Raw genomic sequence first — 19,364 nt, 5'->3', positions numbered from 1 at the left:
CCTCATTGAATCGAGGAAAGTGTAATGATTTTTCTTCTTCTGGAGGGTGTTAGTACATTCTGGTGGTCAACTGAGGGTACAAGAGAAGTCAAGAGACTCAGTGGACATATAGATGGACTCTGTCCTCAAGTCTAAGACCTCAGTGTCAAAGCTGGTGACCACTGTACATGCATCTTGTGTACAGACAGGCTGGGAAAGGGCCTGACTTACAAGACTTAGCCATGAAATCTGCTCCCTGTGTTAGAGAACCAATCCAAGCACCTACCCTCAATGCCAATGACCAGATTATTGCTTTTTGTGTTCAGCAAAGCCATTCTATATGTTCCCACTCTATGTCCAAGTGCTCCTCATCTCCTCTTGATGAAAGCCCCGATTTTCTCCAAATATTGTCATCATCACCTTTTTCAAGGCCGAGTTCCAGTGCCCTCTTCTTGGGCAGCATTTTCCCCTCTCATTTTTGTTTTTGTTGCAGACTAAAAATGTTCTATCTAAATGCATAGAATATTTGCTTTATGGAGATTACAGATTGGCTCATTTTCTACGTTTTCTGGGGTGCTCAGCTAGGAGAAACAATCTGAAGGAGAGTTTGTGAAAATGAGCCACTTCACACTTGGGCATTTAAAAATGTTTCTGAGAGGTCAGTATTCACTGGCCAAATTGGGCTTCTGACCTTATTTTCTATTTTAAATTGTCTGACCCTCTCCCTTCTGTTGTTGTAAGCATCTGCTGTTGCCTTGGAGAATAAGCATGTCCTTTTGGATATCTGACCTTGCAGGAAGGGTATCAGACCAAGGAGCTTATTTGGCTGGCTGGGTTTAATCCAGAGGAAACCCGCTTGGATGCTCTGCCTCTCTGGCATTGCTGCTTTGACTGACAATCACAGACTTACCGAAAAGCTTCAGAATCTACTTATATACTTTAAATGACCACAGGAAGGTAAAGGGTAGGGAGAATGGAAACAGAACTTTTGATACATTACATCATTGAGTTCTTACAGTCCTGGAGAGTAGCCATGTTGTCTCCATTTTATACATAGGGAAACTGACTTAGAGAAATAAAGTTTGCAAAAGGTCAAAAAGCAAGTAAAAGAACCAGGCTTAAATTCCAAGGCTCTTTGCACCATATGACGTGAGCTAATATCCTCATTGAATCGAGGAAAGTGTAATGATTTTTCTTCTTCTGGAGGGTGTTAGTACATTCTGGTGGTCAACTGAGGGTACAAGAGAAGTCAAGAGACTCAGTGGACATATAGATGGACTCTGTCCTCAAGTCTAAGACCTCAGTGTCAAAGCTGGTGACCACTGTACATGCATCTTGTGTACAGACAGGCTGGGAAAGGGCCTGACTTACAAGACTTAGCCATGAAATCTGCTCCCTGTGTTAGAGAACCAATCCAAGCACCTACCCTCAATGCCAATGACCAGATTATTGCTTTTTGTGTTCAGCAAAGCCATTCTATATGTTCCCACTCTATGTCCAAGTGCTCCTCATCTCCTCTTGATGAAAGCCCCGATTTTCTCCAAATATTGTCATCATCACCTTTTTCAAGGCCGAGTTCCAGTGCCCTCTTCTTGGGCAGCATTTTCCCCTCTCATTTTTGTTTTTGTTTTTAAAGAAGTTTTTGCCTTAGAGTGCATGTATTCACTGGGGAGGGAGAGAGAGAGACAGAGATAATAGGGAAAGTGATAAATAACCCCCTAGAGGGGATGGCCACACCACAATCCCTTCTCCGTTCTCTTCCTGGGATCTTGGCCATGCACGCACACAAGCCTGTTGTGAGTTTTGAGCTATAAGGTCCAGGACTTGAACCATGGTTGGCTTTATGGAAGTCTAATGATGTAACTGCTACGCCATCTGCTAGCCCCTTCCCTCTTGTTTTAAGCCCTCAGCAATGGCTCTCTTCTCAGAACAGCTATAGCATTTTCAGTACTAGAGGATTTCCCTGTACATCTCAGTCTTCACACCCACATAACAACACTTAAGCAAGATTAAGAAAGAACTGAGATCATGGCAGACTTTTAACTTGCAGTTGCTCACCTCTCTAACCTCATCCCCTAGCAGGCTCCAAGCACCCTGGCCTTCTCCCTATCCTTTGAATACACCAGGCTTGCTCCTGTGTGAAGAGCCTTTGTACTCCTGTACCCTTAGCCTAGATCCTTCCAAACCACCATCATCCATTTTCTCATCGCCACAACTTTTCTTGTCATGTATGTCTCAGCTTAAATTCCCCAATGACAGCCCTTCTCTACTATACTAAGTCATTCCCATACCTAAATGCCTATTACTGTTCTCTAACTATTTTCCTGGTTTTTTTTTTCCTCTCTTTTTAGAAAGAATTATTTATGTATTCATTTAATTCCATGTATTTTTTTCCCCCGATTTGACCAGAGAGAGGAAGGGAAAGCGAGAAAGCAAGCTACCAGGTCTGGCACTCGAACTGCAGTCAGCCATATGGGAATCCAAGGCCCTTAACTACCACGCCACCTGCTGACCCCGTTTTGTTTTCTTTATGGTGTCTAATGCCACTAGTTGCAACTTCTTTTCTGATTTAGTCATTTGCCTATTGTCCTCATGCCCTCATTGAGTATGAGTTCCAGGACCTTATCTACTTGTTCCCCACTGTCCAAGTCAGTTATTTGCTCAGTAGATAAAAGAAGAGTGGGAGGTATTAAAAAAGGGAAAATAGAAGTGTTGGTATACTCCTATAGTACTTGGTAGTCTTTGAAGCCCTTTCATATGTTTCATTTACCTTGTCTAATTCATGGAGCAAAACTAAGAAACAGGAAGAAACAGGTACTGTACTCCCATTTACAGATAAAAATTGCTAACACGTATTGCTCTTCAAGCATTTTGTTTTTAAATGGAATCGAATGGCAAGTTAGAAAACAACAACAAACACGAGGCTCAGAATCACAAAAGTTACACAGGCAGGATGTGAACTCAAATGATCTGACTCAGAGCTTGTACGTTTTACTAGCATTCAAAGGCCCCAGATTCAGAGGTATGTTTCTTACATCAATACAATTTGCAGGTTTTTTTCTTCTTTTAATTTTTTTTTTCTTTATTAGCAGTGGTTTGTACTCTCTCTGGCAAAAAGAGAGAGAGAAAGCACCCCGCAGTGGGGTGTGGTCATGCTGCAATCCTTTTTCCTCCATTTGTCCATCCTGTGGGGATTCAGGGCACATACACCTGGTGTGTTTTTCAGTCTGCTGATTGATGTGAACTACAGTTGGCCATACGGGATCTGGCTCCCTATACACAGGGGTTAGCTGTGCTGCAGGGCTCATGTGACTCAGAGATCCTGAATCTTTGAGTAGTGGCTTCCAGACCCTTGCTGTCCTCACTGTTCTTCTGTACCACCATGTTTCTTATAGTGGGAAGTAGGGGACAAGGAAGGGAGGGTTTGTGAAAGGAAGAACCAAGAAGAAACTTTTCCTACTTCTTCTCTGTGCTGTGAATTCCCTCCTATCCTGCAAATCCACTCTCCACCCTTCTCTATGCCCCTGAAGTTTGGCCTGCAAAGATGATGCCAAACAGCTCCCTGGTCCTTTTGCTTCTTGGCAAATTCAGACATCAGGAATATTGGCAAAAGAGCAGAAGCCAACAGGGCTATGAAAGGAAGTTATTTAATCCCTCAGCTGTCTCCTAGGGAGAGCAGAGGTCACTTCTCCTAGGGTTGTTCTTTCCTCACAGGCTTCTCCTGGCCCTGCAGCCTGAGGATGGCAGCAGCACTCCTCTGCGACTAGCCCCAGGCCACTGGGCCACCACTCTGTATAAACTGCACCACTTTTGAAAATTATCTCTGCATTCATAGCTTTTCAAATTACCCTACGTGTGCCATCTGCTTGAGTCCTGTCAGAACTCTGACTTACAGTCACACTCAAGTATAGCCAGTGGGACCAGTTGAGAGGATTTACATAGAAAATCTTCTGTACTACGGACCCAGAGTGATTGAATAGCCTGTAATGTTCCTCAAGAGACAGACATACTCCCCAGACAGGGAGTATTAGTATTCAGTTAGTATTCCTTTGTTTGTAAGAGGAACATAGCCCTCAAGTGTTTCCTTTTCCTTTCTAACCCAGGTGGTTTTTCTCCCTTGTGAGGTTGGCCTTTTATAAACTCCCGTCTTTTGAGATCAAGTAATTGGCCCTTCTCTGGCCTTCTATGAACTTCATTTCCAAGAGATGTTTTCTTGCTCCTAAAACTGTATGGTGACTACTATCTGTGTGGATTACATTCTTGATCTTTATAGAAACTATGATTTACTAGTACATATAATAGTCAAATGGTGAAAATAAATTTTACCCGATGTGTTAAATTTATTGATACTGAATACAATCTATTATTAAAATTTAGGAAACCAGACAAAGAAACACCGTCACACAAATACTTCTTTTTTCAATATGTCACTTCTCAATCTTTGTCTAAACAGGAATTTTTAAGTTTTTACTTAGCATGTATATTATTTTGCATTTTATATTTTCTCCTAATGTTATACATGAGTGCTTCAAAAAGCTCATGGGGAAAAAATGGAATTAAAGTAAGAGTTTGTTTTTGGTGCAAAAAATTTTCGTAATCCATGTTTTTTTTATAATTTGCATTTTCCATGAACATTTAAAACATCACTCATAAGCATCAGTCTTCATAATTATCATTTGTAAATATGACGTGATATTCCAGGAGATAGACACACCATAATTTGCACAGCCATTTTAATTTCCTAAATGACGTGGTAGAAAGCATTCCGATCTGGAATCAGACAACCAGACACAAATTCTAGCTCTCTCAGTCATGAGCTGTATGACTTCGAGTCACTTTACTTTTCTGCACCTTAGTTTCTCATTTATCAAGTAGGAATTATAATAACATAAGCCCTTTGTATATCATAGAGGGTTGTGAAGACAGACTGAGATGATATGAAAAGGTTTCTGAACTTGATAATTACATACCATTTGGCCTTTCTATTATATTACCCTGTGTAACTGTCTTCATATCTATGCTTATCTCTACCTGAAATTTTATTGTTTCAATCGTTTCCTGCTTGTCTCCTCTTAGTAGAGAGTAAGTTCTATGACAGCTAAACTTCTCCTGTCTCCTTCACTCCTCAATCTCCAGAACCAGGTAGATAGTAGGTTTGAGAACTCTTTGTGTACAGATTGAGAGACTTAAGTAAATTTTGATTCAGAAATGAGGAAAACTAGCTATCCTATCAAGATCTCATTTCTTTCTCGCTCTTCTGTTTTTTCCTTTCATTGCAGAGGGTATGTGCACTTGCCAGAGAAAGGCACAGTGAGAGGGAGAATGTATCCTACAATGGAGTGTGATCATGCTGCAATCTTTTCTCCTCCATTTCTTCATCTGCTGTGATTTGAGGCACATATAAATACATAACTAACAAATTTCTTAAGCTGCCAGGACAAGGACTTGAGCCATACAGTTGACCATGTGGAATACTGCCCCCTTAATCACTAGGCCATGGGGCCAACCCTGAAGATTCCATATATTTAAATTATTGCAACAGTTCTGTAATTTCCTTGAGCCTGGAAAAATGCAGTGAATTAACATTTAGTATATCAATAAAAAAGGTCCAAGGGCACTTCCAAAAGCTTTCATTCATACTTAGCCAGCTGGTGCTTTGCTAAGTGCTGGCAGTAATTAAGAATGAGGCAACATGGGACCAGCAGTTAGCGTAATGGCTATGTCGCTGGACTCCCATGTAGTCGACCACGGTTCGTGTCCCGGACCCGGTGGCTTAAAACTCACGCCGTGCGCGTGTGCGTGCGCGCCCAAGATCCCGAGAGGAGAATGGAGGAGAAGGGATTGAGGTGTGACCATCCCCCCTGGGGGGTGATTTCTCGCTTTCTGTCTCTATGTCTCTCTCTGTCTGTCTGGCGAGCGCACGCACCCTATAGTGAAAACCTCTCCAAAATAAAAAAGAATGAGGCTACACAACTTAGGAATGGGAGCAACAATTAGAAGAAGATTTTGAGCCCTGTCTTGTGTTGCTCTAGCATGCACAGACCCCTGGATGAACTATGTTCTAGTTAATTAAAGAACAAGAGTTGAAAATGTTCTAAACATGGATTATGGTTATTATTTCTGTGGCTGTCAAAAACCATTGAATGGTACACTTTTTATGGGTGAATTTTTGGGTATGAGATTTACATTTCAACATTAATAATTTTTAAAAATGCACCAAAAGAGACCCAAGTGATCTTGGATATTGAATTGCCTTGCTGGGTGACACATCTATTATTAGCAAGGGGAAACAATTCACTCTAAGACTGCATATTGAAATAAAAAGACTATAGGTGGTGTGTCAGCAAGAGGATACTTACATTAAAGAAACTGAGCAGGAAGCACTCTTAGAGGTAATAGTCCAAACCTTAATTTTTACAGATGAATCAAGCAACTTGCTCAGGATTGTACAGCTATGAATAACTAGGAGCAAATCTAGTCTAAAACCATGATGCCTTGCCAGCACCTTGTTCTTTACCTATACTAGTGGTAATAGGTAGTGATGAAGCATGGAAATTTTTCATTTCAAAAAGAAAAGGTAAATTGTAGAAACTATAGATTATTCAGTATGACATCAATTTGCATTCAGGTCTAGAACAGATTTTAAATATGTGTTGTGTGAGTCTTTAAACAACAATGGGTTATTAAGGATGCATCTCACAAAACTGTACTATTTTCTCATTGAAAAAAGTCAATAGATTCAGGGTAAAACAGATATTTATTTATTTAACTAAAGTATTTTAGAAAGTCTTCTATATGTTTTGCAAACAAGATGGGGAAATGTGACCTAGAAAATAGAGAAGTTTGAAATATGCATTGCTTGGGACCAATAGGTGGTATAGTGGTTATGCCACTGGACTCCCTTGTAGTCGACTGTGGTTCGAGTCCCAGACCCAGTGGCTTAAAACTCACACAGAGTGCATGTGCATGTGTGCCCAAAATTCCAAGAGGAGAATGGAGAAGAAGGTATTGCAGCATGGCCAGTCCCCTTGAGGGGGATAATTTCTCACTTTCTATCTCTCTGTCTCTCCTGTGAGTCCAAATGCAAAATAGCAAAAAATCTCTCTCAGAAAAGAGAAAAGAATATGCATTGTTTATTAAACAACTACATCCACAGAATGTTTGGAGGTCTCCAGGAGTGAGTAATAGAGTTTTGTCCTTAATTCAAGCCTCTTCACCTGTTAATAGCATAGCAATAATCAGGCATGGCAGTTGTCCATGTGAAAATGACATGTCAATGTTATTAATAACTAAAATACTGATATCTTAGGCTGCATTAATAGCAATAGAATCACTATATTCCATGCCATTAGACCATATCTGGGGATTTAGAACTTTGAAATGATGGAATGTCTTTATAGAAAGGTGACCAGTGTGGTGAGACTGAATGTGGAACTGAAGAACATGCCATAGTTCACATAAAGAACATCTGAAAGATTTAGAATTGTTTACACAGGAAAAGAGGAGCCTTAGGGGGAGTTACAGTAATGGTCTTCAGATACCTAAAGGCAATTGGGTGATGATAGATTATACTTAGTCCATGCGGCTTAGTCCATGAGGCTTCAGAGAACTCAGTAAGGAGTGGAGTGATGGTGGAGGAAAACTGGAGAAATAGAGAAAAGTCAAGGCAACCTTAATTGACTCTAACTGAAGTCAGTCTATACATCCTGCTAAGAGCCTAAGTACTCTCAAATGTATCCTTTGATAAAGAGAGGTAGTCTGAAGGCTAATAAATTGAAGGGCATGATTTTGGACCCCTATAAAATTACATTAACAGATATTCATTTTCTATTATATTCTTAGCTTAAAAACAGTCTTTTAAAAAAAAAAAAACACTACTATGCACTGTTTGGACAAAATGATTGAAGACAAATCCCACACATAACTTCTTATTCCCTGTATGAAGAACACCTCAGGAATTTTCTTTTTATTTTAAAGAATTATTTATTTATTTTATTTTTTTTCCCTAATTTGACCAGAGAGGGACAGAGTGAGAGAGAGACAGGGAAAGTGAGAAAGCAAGCTGCCAGGTCTGGGACTTGAACCATGGTCGGCCATGTGGGAGTTCAGCATCCTTATCCAGCATGCCACCTGTTAGCCCCCTGGAATTGTCTTTTGACCTAAGTTCTAGGATAACTTTGTTTCCCCTGAAGAGCTGGGAAACTCATTATCTTCCGCCTAAGATTTGAGCCTCTTCCTACATATCCTGTCTCATTGAATTGTAGCAACATCAACTACTCACCTGTCATGCAGTCTAGTCTCTGCATTTCTTCATCACTGAGTCTTGTCAGTTCTACTTCTACAGCACGTTCACACAGATTCTCCTAGCTACCATCTTGGTTGCAGCAGGACATAGATGATAGGCATATGAGACATATGAGAGGTAAGAGGTTGTCTCTTTTAAGTCCTCACACAAATCTCACCATTACCTTGAGAATACCTCCTTCGTGATTATTACACAGGGCATCCTGCTTACTACTTGAACCTGTCTCTCACGCCCAGCCCTGTTACCCTTGCCCAGCTCTATTTCTTCCTCTCTCACCATCTTTTACCACACTGTGATTTACTTTTTATTCCTGACTTCTCTTCCCTCCTGGTACACTTCATGAGCTTAGAAATCCTCTTATGTCTTTTCATTATTGCAGCACAAGCACCTAGAATAATGTCTGGCGCAAAGTACATATATAAAAAATACTTGTGGAATGAATGAGTGAGTGATGCAAATAGTGCATTAGAAAAATAGTAATAATATGACCTGACTAAAGATGTAGAATAAGGTTAAAAAAAAAAAAAAGCTTAAAATGGGGCCAGCAGGTGGCATAGTGGTAAAGGTGCTGGACTTCCACTTGTCTGACCACAGTCCAAATCCCAGACCCAGTGCCTTGAAACTCACGCTGGGGATGTGTGTGTGTGTGTGTGTGTGTGTGTGTGTGTGTGTGTATGTGCCCAAAAACTTGAGAGGACAATGAGGAGAAGGGATTTTAGTGTAGCAAAAGTCTCTCTTTAAGAAAAAACAAACAAACAAACAAACAAACAAACTTCCATGAGAGTGCCCTCCTCCAGCTAAAAATAAATTGTAGTAGTAGTCAAATATGCAAACTCTAGGTAAAGAATCTTGAGAGAAATAGTCATGATTTAAAGAAAGATGGAAAGAAAGAGAGAGAGAGAGAGAGAGAAAAAAAAGAAGAAAGAAAAAAAAAAAAAGAGAAAGAAAGAAAGAGAGAGAGAGAAAGAAAGAAAAGAAATTTCACATGCTAGAAATAAAGGAGGAGGTCAGAGCTGGAAATTAAGAGGCTCAGACATTACCATAGCTATGGGGATATCATGAGCATACAACATGGTCTTCAGCACCTTACCCCCTACCTCCTGCCAAGGAGGGGAGCGATATTTAACAGGACCTCTTCCATAATATCAAAGGGCTTCTGTGACCATGAAAAGGAAACTGGTAACACTCCACCACCCCCCAGCCCAGAGAAGCAAAAAGCGACTTTTCTGCCCACCAAGTCAGTGCATTGGTAGAAAATAGTTTTCTCCAAGAACTCTGCTTCATAAATAGTATGGCCCAAACTATAATTATCCCTATTCTGCAAGAACCCCAAGCAAAGACATTAACATAAAAGCTGATTCTAGGCTGATGAATCCCCCAGAACAGACAGAAGTTAAAATAAAACCATTCTTAAGGAATCATCTACAACTTAGCTTACATGGGATTCCCACAGAGAAAAAAACAACCCTGCTGAAGATGAGCTCCTCATACAAAATTATAAACTAGAAGCTGAAACAAACGAAAAGTAAAAATAGCATGATGGGTCTTGAGTTTGAAACAGAAAAAAAAAACTAAAACTAAATAGAACTCTTCAAAATTAAGAATATAGCCATTTAAACTAGAATTTAAGAGAGGTGGAAGAAGTATCAGGTGATGAGTCTGAAACCAGATGATCACAGACCTTATATAAAATCTAAGGAAGACTGAGGTTTAATTCAGTAGTTACCAGGAAGTCTGGAGAGGTGCTTAGTTAAGACTATGATGTTACATGTATGTTTAGAAACAAATCACAGCAACCTTGTGTTGTCCTTGTCTCATCCGTAAACTGTAGCTCTTCTGAAGAAGGTATCCTTCACGGCTGTGCCCCAGACATGGGGACCATCACACCAAGCCTTGTTGACAGGTCTGTGCATTTGTGTCACTTTTTGTATCCTTCTGCATGGTCACACTTCAGGTTCATTTTGTTTGTGACCTACATTGGATTCTCAAAGAGACATCTAATGTCACAAATGTCATTCCAGACTCTTCTTTCCTGCTGTTCTTTTATGTAGATGTTGTCTTTATTCCTCTGCTTAACTTACAGCAATGTCCACTTTGAAGCTTGTGTGGGCATTGCGATATTCTGTCCCCGTCTCCACTGTCTTCAGTTGCCTGATGCAACCCTGGCACATTCACTGCCTCTCCAGTCCTTCCTTTGCTTCCTCATTGCAGGTGCCACTGTTAGGCTTCATTTGATTCTCTCTTCTTCTCTCAGTGACCTCTGAAAACATGCCCCAGTCCAAGAGCATCCACCATCATCTCTACAGATGAATTCTAAATCTATATTCCTGATTTTTCTGTGTTTGTTTTGTTTTTTTTTGAACTTCATGCCTTTTGTCCAACCAGAATGTCTGGTCCATAACTGACACTCACCATGTCTTGAACTTAACACATTATAGGTCTCCATCACATAAACTAGTTTCTCTTCCTCTCCCATATGTCGGCCTTTCATGTTTTATTCATGGAAACCTCATTCTCCAGGCCTGTGGAATTCAGGTCTGTCACTTCTGTCTTCTCACTCTCCTGTAGGTCCCACATTCAAAGAGTCACCACATCCTGACCAGACCTAGGATGTGACCTGCCTCTGCCTGATTTTTCTGTGACTGCAGATTGACTTCTGCACAACTTGGAATGGGGAGGGAGAGGGAAAACCAATATGGGCAAGCTTTGACCTGCACAGAGACTAATAATGAAAGAGTAGATGGTCTTTAGGAACCTAAATGGCGACTGAGTTAACAATAACGTAATGAGACTCAATAAATGCACTCAACTCTTACAGAATGAAGATACACAGGTAGCACTAAATAAAGACATTGCTCTAGGCCATTCTAAGGGCTCAGAGCCAAGGAAAGTCCGTGTAATTCTAAAATAAAATTCCATTTTTACATACTTCTGACTTGTGGCTGACTTGTATTCTGTGCCTCATCTTTAGAAATTATAAGCAGTAAAATCTGAAACCAATATCTCAGACAGATGACCATTCTTGAATGGCTGTGGGTTTCCAGGGGGAGGAGTAGATCAGAGCAAGAACCACAGAAAAGCATACCTTAGAGACAGGCTTGAGATTAGAAGAATTTTTTATACCTGTAGCTATCCCGAATAAGGCAATAAATCCTACAGGACTGGGAAGTCATATATAAGAGCCATTGGACTGATGTTGTTTTATGTTTATTAAACTTCATGATGCAAGTCTATAATGAGAATCCCATGTCATTCCAGATCTTTTCAAAAGTACTAAAAAAATGAGTAAGGACTATGCTAACCAAGCCTTTCTAGCGTTCTCATGTTCCATTGTATGTTAACGGCTTTTTCTACAATGGAGTAGTTTCTCTATTTCTCTTGCTCTCTCTCTCTCTCTCTCTCTCTCTCTCTCTCTCTCGCTATAGGGCACATGTGCTCACTGGAGAGATAGAGAGAAACAGACAGACAGACAGAAAGCAAGCAATCACCCCCCAGGGGTGATAGTCACGCTGCAATCCCTTCTTCTCCATTCTCCTCTCAGGATTTTTGGCACACACACACATATACGCCTGGCATGAGTTTTAAGCCACCAGGTCAGGGACTCAAACAATGGTCAACTACGTGGGAGTCCAGGGACGTAAACATTACAACATCTGCTGATCCCAATGGAGCAGTTTCTTGTCCATGAGATAGATCCTCATAAAGAGTGGCCCACACTTGGTTCTCAGTAAATCCAGGCTCACAGTATAGATGTGTCCTTCATGCCTTTGTTTTCTCAATTCACCAACCATGCTAGTTGATGCTCTTCCTTTGTTAATCCACTCGAGCACGGGAAATATGATACGATCTAAAACACAGGGGACACTTCATTCACGCAGGGCGCTCTGCCGCTGTGTGCTCATCAGTGACAGGACCAGCTGAAGAAACATACACTAACTTGGAAATCCCGGCCCTGGAATGCCAGGCCCTGCCCTCTACGATAAAACCTCTTTGAGAGTAAAAAAGAAAAGCAACCCAAGTTTCGCTGACTCGTGCACATTCTAGAGTATCTGAGAGATAGAAAAAGAAAGGGAGAAGTAGCATTTGTCAATTTAAGAACATCTGCTATTGGCAGAAACAGAATTATCTTGTCTGGATGTCCTAGAAAATATTTCAAAGTTAATACACATTGGTCAAATCGCTGAATAGTGAAAACTGTTACCAACTTAACCCTTGATAACCCTAAGCAAAGTATCTAAGGAACATCTAATCTGCATTAAAAATGTAGCACCTAGCACTGCCTGTGAGAGCCAAAAGGCTGTCAGAGACAGAGGGAGGGGAGGAAGAAGAAGGGAAGAGGAAGGACACATTTTTACAGTGATATGTAAATTCCAAATATTTTACTGTACAATAAGTCTTTTCAAAATTGTGTGTTGTCCTTGGTTAACTTGAGGGAAGCGCTCTACTGATATAGGAGGAACTGATTCCAACTCAACCTATCTGGCTCTAGCAACTCAAAATTGCTACCATTCTCAGCAGTCTGATGAAAGGGCTTAGCCTTTAAGGTCAGCCAGACCTGGGTTCAAGTCCTACTTTGGCCGACCACTGACCATGTGGGCTCTTGGCTCTTCATCTGGATCATGTTCATTTTGTAGAGACAGTAAAGAATACAGGTATGAGCAAGAACTCTGATGCCAACCTCCTCCCCCGACCCCCCGTGCTGAATCTGAGGGCCAGCTCTGCCACTTACTGGCTATGTGCATTCTCCTCTCGGTGCCTTGGTTTCCTTAGACATCAAAGAGGGTCTGGTGATTAATCCTCACTTGTAAGGCCTAAAATAACTCAATGAAATGATGCTTGTAAAGCATGTAAAATTGAACCTGAGGAACAGTTATTCGGAACATTAGCATTAGCGTTACTTCCTCAAGAAGGTAAGCTTTGGAGAACAGGTTCATTGTGGGTTTTGTTCATGTATCCTCAGTGGAAGTCTAACATGTGGTGCTCATTCCTGAGAGTAAGGAATACATCCTCGCAGTGTTGTAGAGGGGGCAAGTACATTGTCTAACTATGGAAAATGCCTAACACAGGCGTCATTAATTAGACACAAAATGCCTGTTTAATTCATATCGGTTATATTCTCTTTTTTTTCTGATTCTTCCACAGAACAATTCATACATCTTTTACTCTAAAATTATTTTCTCCCTCTTCATGAAAATACATCTTGCTCCTTAATATAATCCAGTATGTTGGTTTATAACTGAGTGGCATTTTGATGTTAGTAATTTGCTTTGGTTCTCTCTAGAGTGAGGGAAACTGGTTCTTTGCATTTATTGAGTGAGAGAAATTGCCCGTTCTGGTGCCAATGAGCCCAGTCCTTCCTTGCTGGACTTTCACCAGTTCTTCCCTGGAGACAGAACTGTCCATGTGGGACTCTAGACAGCATGGGGAAAGGAAGGGGCACTAGGTCTTCCTTAAATCATGTATTGATTTTTGCCACCAAGTCATCATTGTCCATGAATATTAGGCTTTTCAGATCTGCAACTTCCTCAGAAATCCAAATATGATATCTCCTTGGCTTTGTGGAGATCATAAACATGACATTCTCCTCCTTGGAAGTAATAAACAAAAGATGAAAACAGATACAGATACAAAAACAAAACTTCCTCTCATTCAATAATTCCACAAAGGCAAACAAAATAAACAATAATAGCCCTTCCTCTCACTTTCCCTTTTTGAATTAGTGAAAATCATCTTCTATTGAAAGTGTATTATAATATCAAACTCTTAGAATTGGAAGAAACTTAACTGTCAGACAGTGCAAGGTGAGTGCAAGATGTTAGGGTCAGGTCAGAAAAACGTTGAACTATGGATTCGGGAGTATTCAAATCCTGCTATTGACTGGCCATCTCTTTGTGAGATCCTTGGAGGATAGAGACTCAGCCTTGGTACCCTCAGGCAACACCAGTAGATGCTGACCTGAGGATCTGCCTTATAGAAGCAAGAATTAGATTGGAGCCTTGTCAAGAAAGAACTGCCCCATAACTGTCTCCACCAACCTTTGCAGAGAAAAAAACAGACCCTTCTCATGTCATCAGACCTTTAATACCAATAAACAACGAGCAGTGAAAATTAGATTGGAGCCTTGTCAAGAAAGAACTGCCCCATAACTGTCTCCACCAACCTTTGCAGAGAAAAAACAGACCCTTCTCATGGCATCAGACCTTTAATATCAATAAACAACAAGCAGTGAATATTCTTGGCTGTGTGTACCACTCCCCCTCCTTCTCAGTGGTGGAGTGGAATGAAATGTGTGACCCAGCCCTGAGGGAGAATGGAGAAGGAGGTCAGGATTATGAAATTCCTGAACTTGCCAAAACCCAATATGGTGATGGACAAAGGATTCCAAGTCAGACCTGGGCACACTCCAGGTTACTCCACTTATTAATTGTATGCCCTTGTAAAACGTCACTTAACTTGTCTAAGCCTGAAGTTCCTCATCTAAAAGTAGATTATTCCTTCCCAGTAGAGTCATTTTGAAAATCAGAATAGAGGATATTGGTAAATCCCTTTACATAGTGTCTGGCACAGAGGATGTGAAAGGCCAGTGGTAGCTCTTGGTATCATTAGGTTAAATCCAGGAGTCACTTCTGCAGTGACAAAGTGTCATCTAATTCCTGTCTAAATATCTCTGGGAACATTGTGCTCATTACTTCACATGAGGATCTCTTCTATTTGGGTCATTGGAAAAGTCATATTTTTCTATGTAAAAATGTGTGGTGACTTTTCTGAATAGCTACAGAAAATTATTTGTCTTAAGAATATCTCTTGCTCCTGCCCCTTCCCTTGGAGCAATATAAAATAAACATGATTTCTCTCTCTGCTATATGACAGGTCCTTACATCTCTGAAGGCTGCTGCCATGATCCCCTGGGTCTTTGCCCGATCAACATACCTAGTATTAGTTATTTTATATGAATACAGTTCTGAGCCCTTTACTATCCTGATTGCTGTGCATCATCCCAAAGAGATGAAAAAAATCTCTGAATATTGGTCTTCATTTTATTATTGCATGAAAGTATCTCTCTGACTATCACAAACACTAATTATGGGAAGAAAGTCATGCTGTTTAGGGCAGAATGATTTATTAATACCCCTTAGTTTTGTTAGTTCTTCCCTCCTATCAGTGTTTATTGAGCACTTACTGTAGTGTCAGTCACCTTACTAGGTGCTTCTTAGCTGCACAGAGATGAGCCAGACGGACCAGTTTGGTCCCCAAGGCTCTCACAGTTCAGCATGGAGACTGATGCCAAGTGCCCAGGCAGCTAGACCAGCACCAAGTAAGAACATGCTGAGCAGAGTAGAAAGAGAGTGTGCCCTTGAAGGCAGGATTCTGCTTCACTCATTCTCCAGTCTCTGCATTCCACATAGCATGTTATCCTGCTATGCATTTTCCTTGTAGAAGCCATATTTTTTTCAAATATAAATCAGATCAGGCTGTTTTCCAGCTTAAAAATTCCCAGTGTGTAGACCAGCCATTGGCCTAGTGGTAATGCAACACAAGGCTGGACCCACATGGACAGCTGCAGGTTCACATACCAAGGTCTCCCTGTGTGTACCAGACTTGTGGCCCTTTGATCCAGGCTGGGTGAGGTAGGGGTGGATCCCACTGTAATTTTCGAGAGGACTTGTAGGGTGATGTCTGTCTCAATCTCTCTCTTTCTGTCATGGAAATAGATAAATAAATGTTAAAAAACCCATTGGCTTGGATTTTGGGGGGCGGGGGGGTTTGACAGAGAGACAGACAAAAAGCAAGAAATCATCCCCTGGTAGGATGACTAAACCTTAATCTCTTCTCCATTCTTCCCCTGGATTTTGGGCACACACACACACACATGCTCCCAGCATGAGTTTTAAGTTGTTGGGTCTGGGACTCGAACTGTGGTCAACTACATAGGAGTCCAGCAATGTAACCATTATGCTATCCTCTGGTCCCCATTGGCTTGGATTTCTAAAGCATATTGTTAAGTGAAAAAAAGCGAGGTATAGAATACATCTGCAGTGACATCATTTATTCAATAGCAAAGAAACTGCATTTCAGTGTATAGAGAGATGGATAGAAAAGATAAATTCTTTTAAAAAAAAATCCTCAGGGGCTTTCCAGTGCACTTAAAACAAAGCCAGGCATCTTCCGTTTGGCCATGAGTCCTCAGATGTCATTTTACACTTCTCCAAACTTTCTTGTTCTCCTCTCCCCCAGCTACAAGGGCTCTCATCTTCCTTGAACATGCCAAAATCTTTCCTTGTACAGAACCTCTGTATTAGTCATTTCTGGGTGTGGAATCCTTCCCTCCCTGATCTGAACTCCTCTTGCCTTTCAGATCTCAATATACAGGTCACCTCCTCCAGGGAGCCTTGGCAAACACCTAAAGAAAGCACTATGTTACTGTTATATCAGATTTACAGTTTCCTGTTCATGCTTTTCTACATTACTCTCAAATATCCATGGCATGTGTGCTTATGTTCTGCTCCCCCATCACTGTATAAACTTCATGAATATAGATGCCTCCTTTTTCTTATTTACCAGTGGTTAGAACATTGCCCGACAATCATAGATATTCAATATTCCATCTCTATAACACACTGCATGATCTTCCAAAGTGTGCATGTAATACATGACAAGTCAAATGTTACTATTTTCAACAGAGAATTTTACATTCTTTTGTCTGTTATTCAATAAATAATTCAGCGATTTAATAAATTGTTGAAGACCCAATTCCCACATAGTTCCTGGCCCCTAGATACTTGTTGAAGGAATGAGTGAACTGGGGCAGAAGAGAGAAAGATAAGAATTAACTGAGTCATGGGGCTGGCAGGTGGTGTGGTGGTTAAGGCACTGGACTCCCACATGGCCAACCACGGTTCAAGTCCTAGACTTGGAGACTTGCTTTCTCTTCAAGTCCTGGACCTGGCGGCTTTCTTTCTCCCTTTCTCTCTCTCTCTCTTTCTCTGTCTCTGGTAAAATTGAAAAATAATAATAGTAACACATGGAATTTAAATAAATCTTAAAAAAATGTTCACTGAATCTATGGAGGGTACAGACTGAGAGCATATCCAATTCTCCTTACAGTGTGGTTGTGTCGTGTGTCTGCCCTACTGCCACTCAACTGTCACTCGTTTCAATCTTATACATGTGGAAATGAAATTGTCATGGAATTTCAAGTGTCCTTACTGCACTGGTGCCATCTTCACATTGTTGAGAGACAATCAAAGAAGTAATCTGAAGGTTTCAGGGATTCAGAAGGAATCTTAGGGCTATAGATCTGGAGTCCTCTCAGAGTCTTGAGACACCACAGATTTGCAGATTCCAGTGGCTGTCTAAGCGACCAATGTGGGCTGGCTGCTGCAGTCTCCAAATCTCTGCCTTCCTACGTGTTTTCTCTTTGCTTATGTGTGCGTGTAGTGGAGTCATCTTCTACTATTGGGTTGTCGGAAAAGTCATGATGCGACAACCCATACATTCTCAGTCGCCAGTACCTTCTCCACCATTAGACTTTCCTAAAAGTTAAAAGTTTAGGGAAGGAAAACATAGATTTTTCCCCCTCAAAAGTATTAGTTAAGTATTGCTATTGCAATGTTCATCTTTAAATGATAATTATTATAGAATAATCTACCTTTCATCAATAATAATAGAAATCTTTGAATAAATACAAAAAAGTAGAAATTTCTGTTGCATATGATTGAATGATGGAGCCCTGATTTTTAGATTACTTGAAAATAGGAGCTTATTTTTAAAAGGTGATCATTTCCTATGTTGTTACTCTGAATATTCATTGGACATAACAGTTTTGTAAAGAGTACAAAAATCTTACCTCTATATTACAGAGATCCGGTACCTATATGAAAAAGGAAAAGAGTTTTTAAATTGCTTGTATGTTCAGTAGTGTCTGCTTCTCTTTACTACTGGAAACTTGCAAGCCTGTTAACCATGATTCATGACTTCAATGTCCACTTCCCTCTAGCTTAGTCTGCAGCAACATCCCATGCCCACACTGAAGGGACTGGAGAGTTCTCCCTCTATTCAATCAGGCTGCAAGTCCGCACATGACTACCCTCAGGCCCATCCTTACAGTTCATGTTGGGGCACTCTCCTCCCCACCTTCAGCCCCTGCAGTCCAACCACACAGCTCCTCATTCACCATCTCAAACGCACCCCTCTCTCCTTTCCAGGACTTTGGCATCTTCTGACTAAGCACTCGTCTGTTCCTGCTTATCCTTCAGCCATCAGCTTAGATGAAGCTTCTTCAGGAAGGTAAGTGCTCACCCTTTTGTTGCTAACCCATAGATCTCAGTTTTCTCTTGTCTTCACCCTCTTTACACAGTGGTTTAATGTTTCTCTTCACCCCTAGATAGCAAGCCCATAGCAGCAGGGATAGGGCATGCTTGTGTAATATTGTATTCAGGGCACATTGTAGGTAATAACCACTTGTTTAATGAATAAGCAAGTGAAGAAGTCAACAAATCAATGAATGCCCTGAAGGTTCATTAATATAAAAAAGGATGTTCTGAAGCCCATTTATAGGACCCAGTGCTTCCATTTTATCCATGTTTTAAGTCTAGGTCAAATATAATTTTCACTAATGAAAAAATTACTTTCCCCTGAGAAATCCAAGCAGTATCATTTGCCAACACTACAATTCGGTCACATTAGTGAACCTGTCCACGTGCAGCAGACTGAGAAGTTTTCATAAGTTATGTGAGGTCCTAGAAGATTCCTCCTATATTTGAGTTAGTGGGACAGACATAAAAGGGGTAGAGCAAACGCTTGAAAGAGTGACATAGTCAAAGAAAGATGTTCGTTGATCATGAAATTCTATTTTTTTTAAGTGTTTGCATTTCTTGAAGGGGCTGGGTACCCTCAAAGGGGTCTTCGTACTGTGATTCTCCCCGTGCCCTGCAGGCATGACAAGGCAGATCCTGGGTATGAACCCAGAGCCTTTCCACATGATCTCCAGCACCTGCCTGCACCACAGTAGCCAGGCCATTGATCTGAAGTTCTGACCATGCTTAGAAACTAGTGTTTCTCAGGGCTGGCAGGTGGTGTA

The 19,364-nt window shown here is 40.9% G+C and overlaps 1 long non-coding RNA gene across 1 annotated transcript in view; it reads left to right on the top strand.

Moving 5' to 3' along the window:
- LOC106735127 (uncharacterized) overlaps positions 1-18,562 on the top strand; it is a 137,088-nt gene extending 118,526 nt beyond the window's left edge. The window contains exon 3 of the long non-coding RNA XR_001370546.1: positions 18,490-18,562. This is a non-coding gene — a long non-coding RNA (uncharacterized LOC106735127). The remainder of the gene's footprint in view (positions 1-18,489) is intronic.
- The last annotated feature ends 802 nt before the right edge of the window (positions 18,563-19,364 follow it).

The sequence above is a fragment of the Tupaia chinensis genome, unplaced genomic scaffold, assembly GCF_000334495.1.
Source record: "Tupaia chinensis unplaced genomic scaffold, TupChi_1.0 Scaffold000311_2, whole genome shotgun sequence".
Taxonomy (NCBI): Eukaryota; Metazoa; Chordata; class Mammalia; order Scandentia; family Tupaiidae; genus Tupaia; species Tupaia belangeri.
Note: the sequence above shows the minus strand (reverse complement) of the source record. Positions and strands in the feature narration are given on the sequence as shown.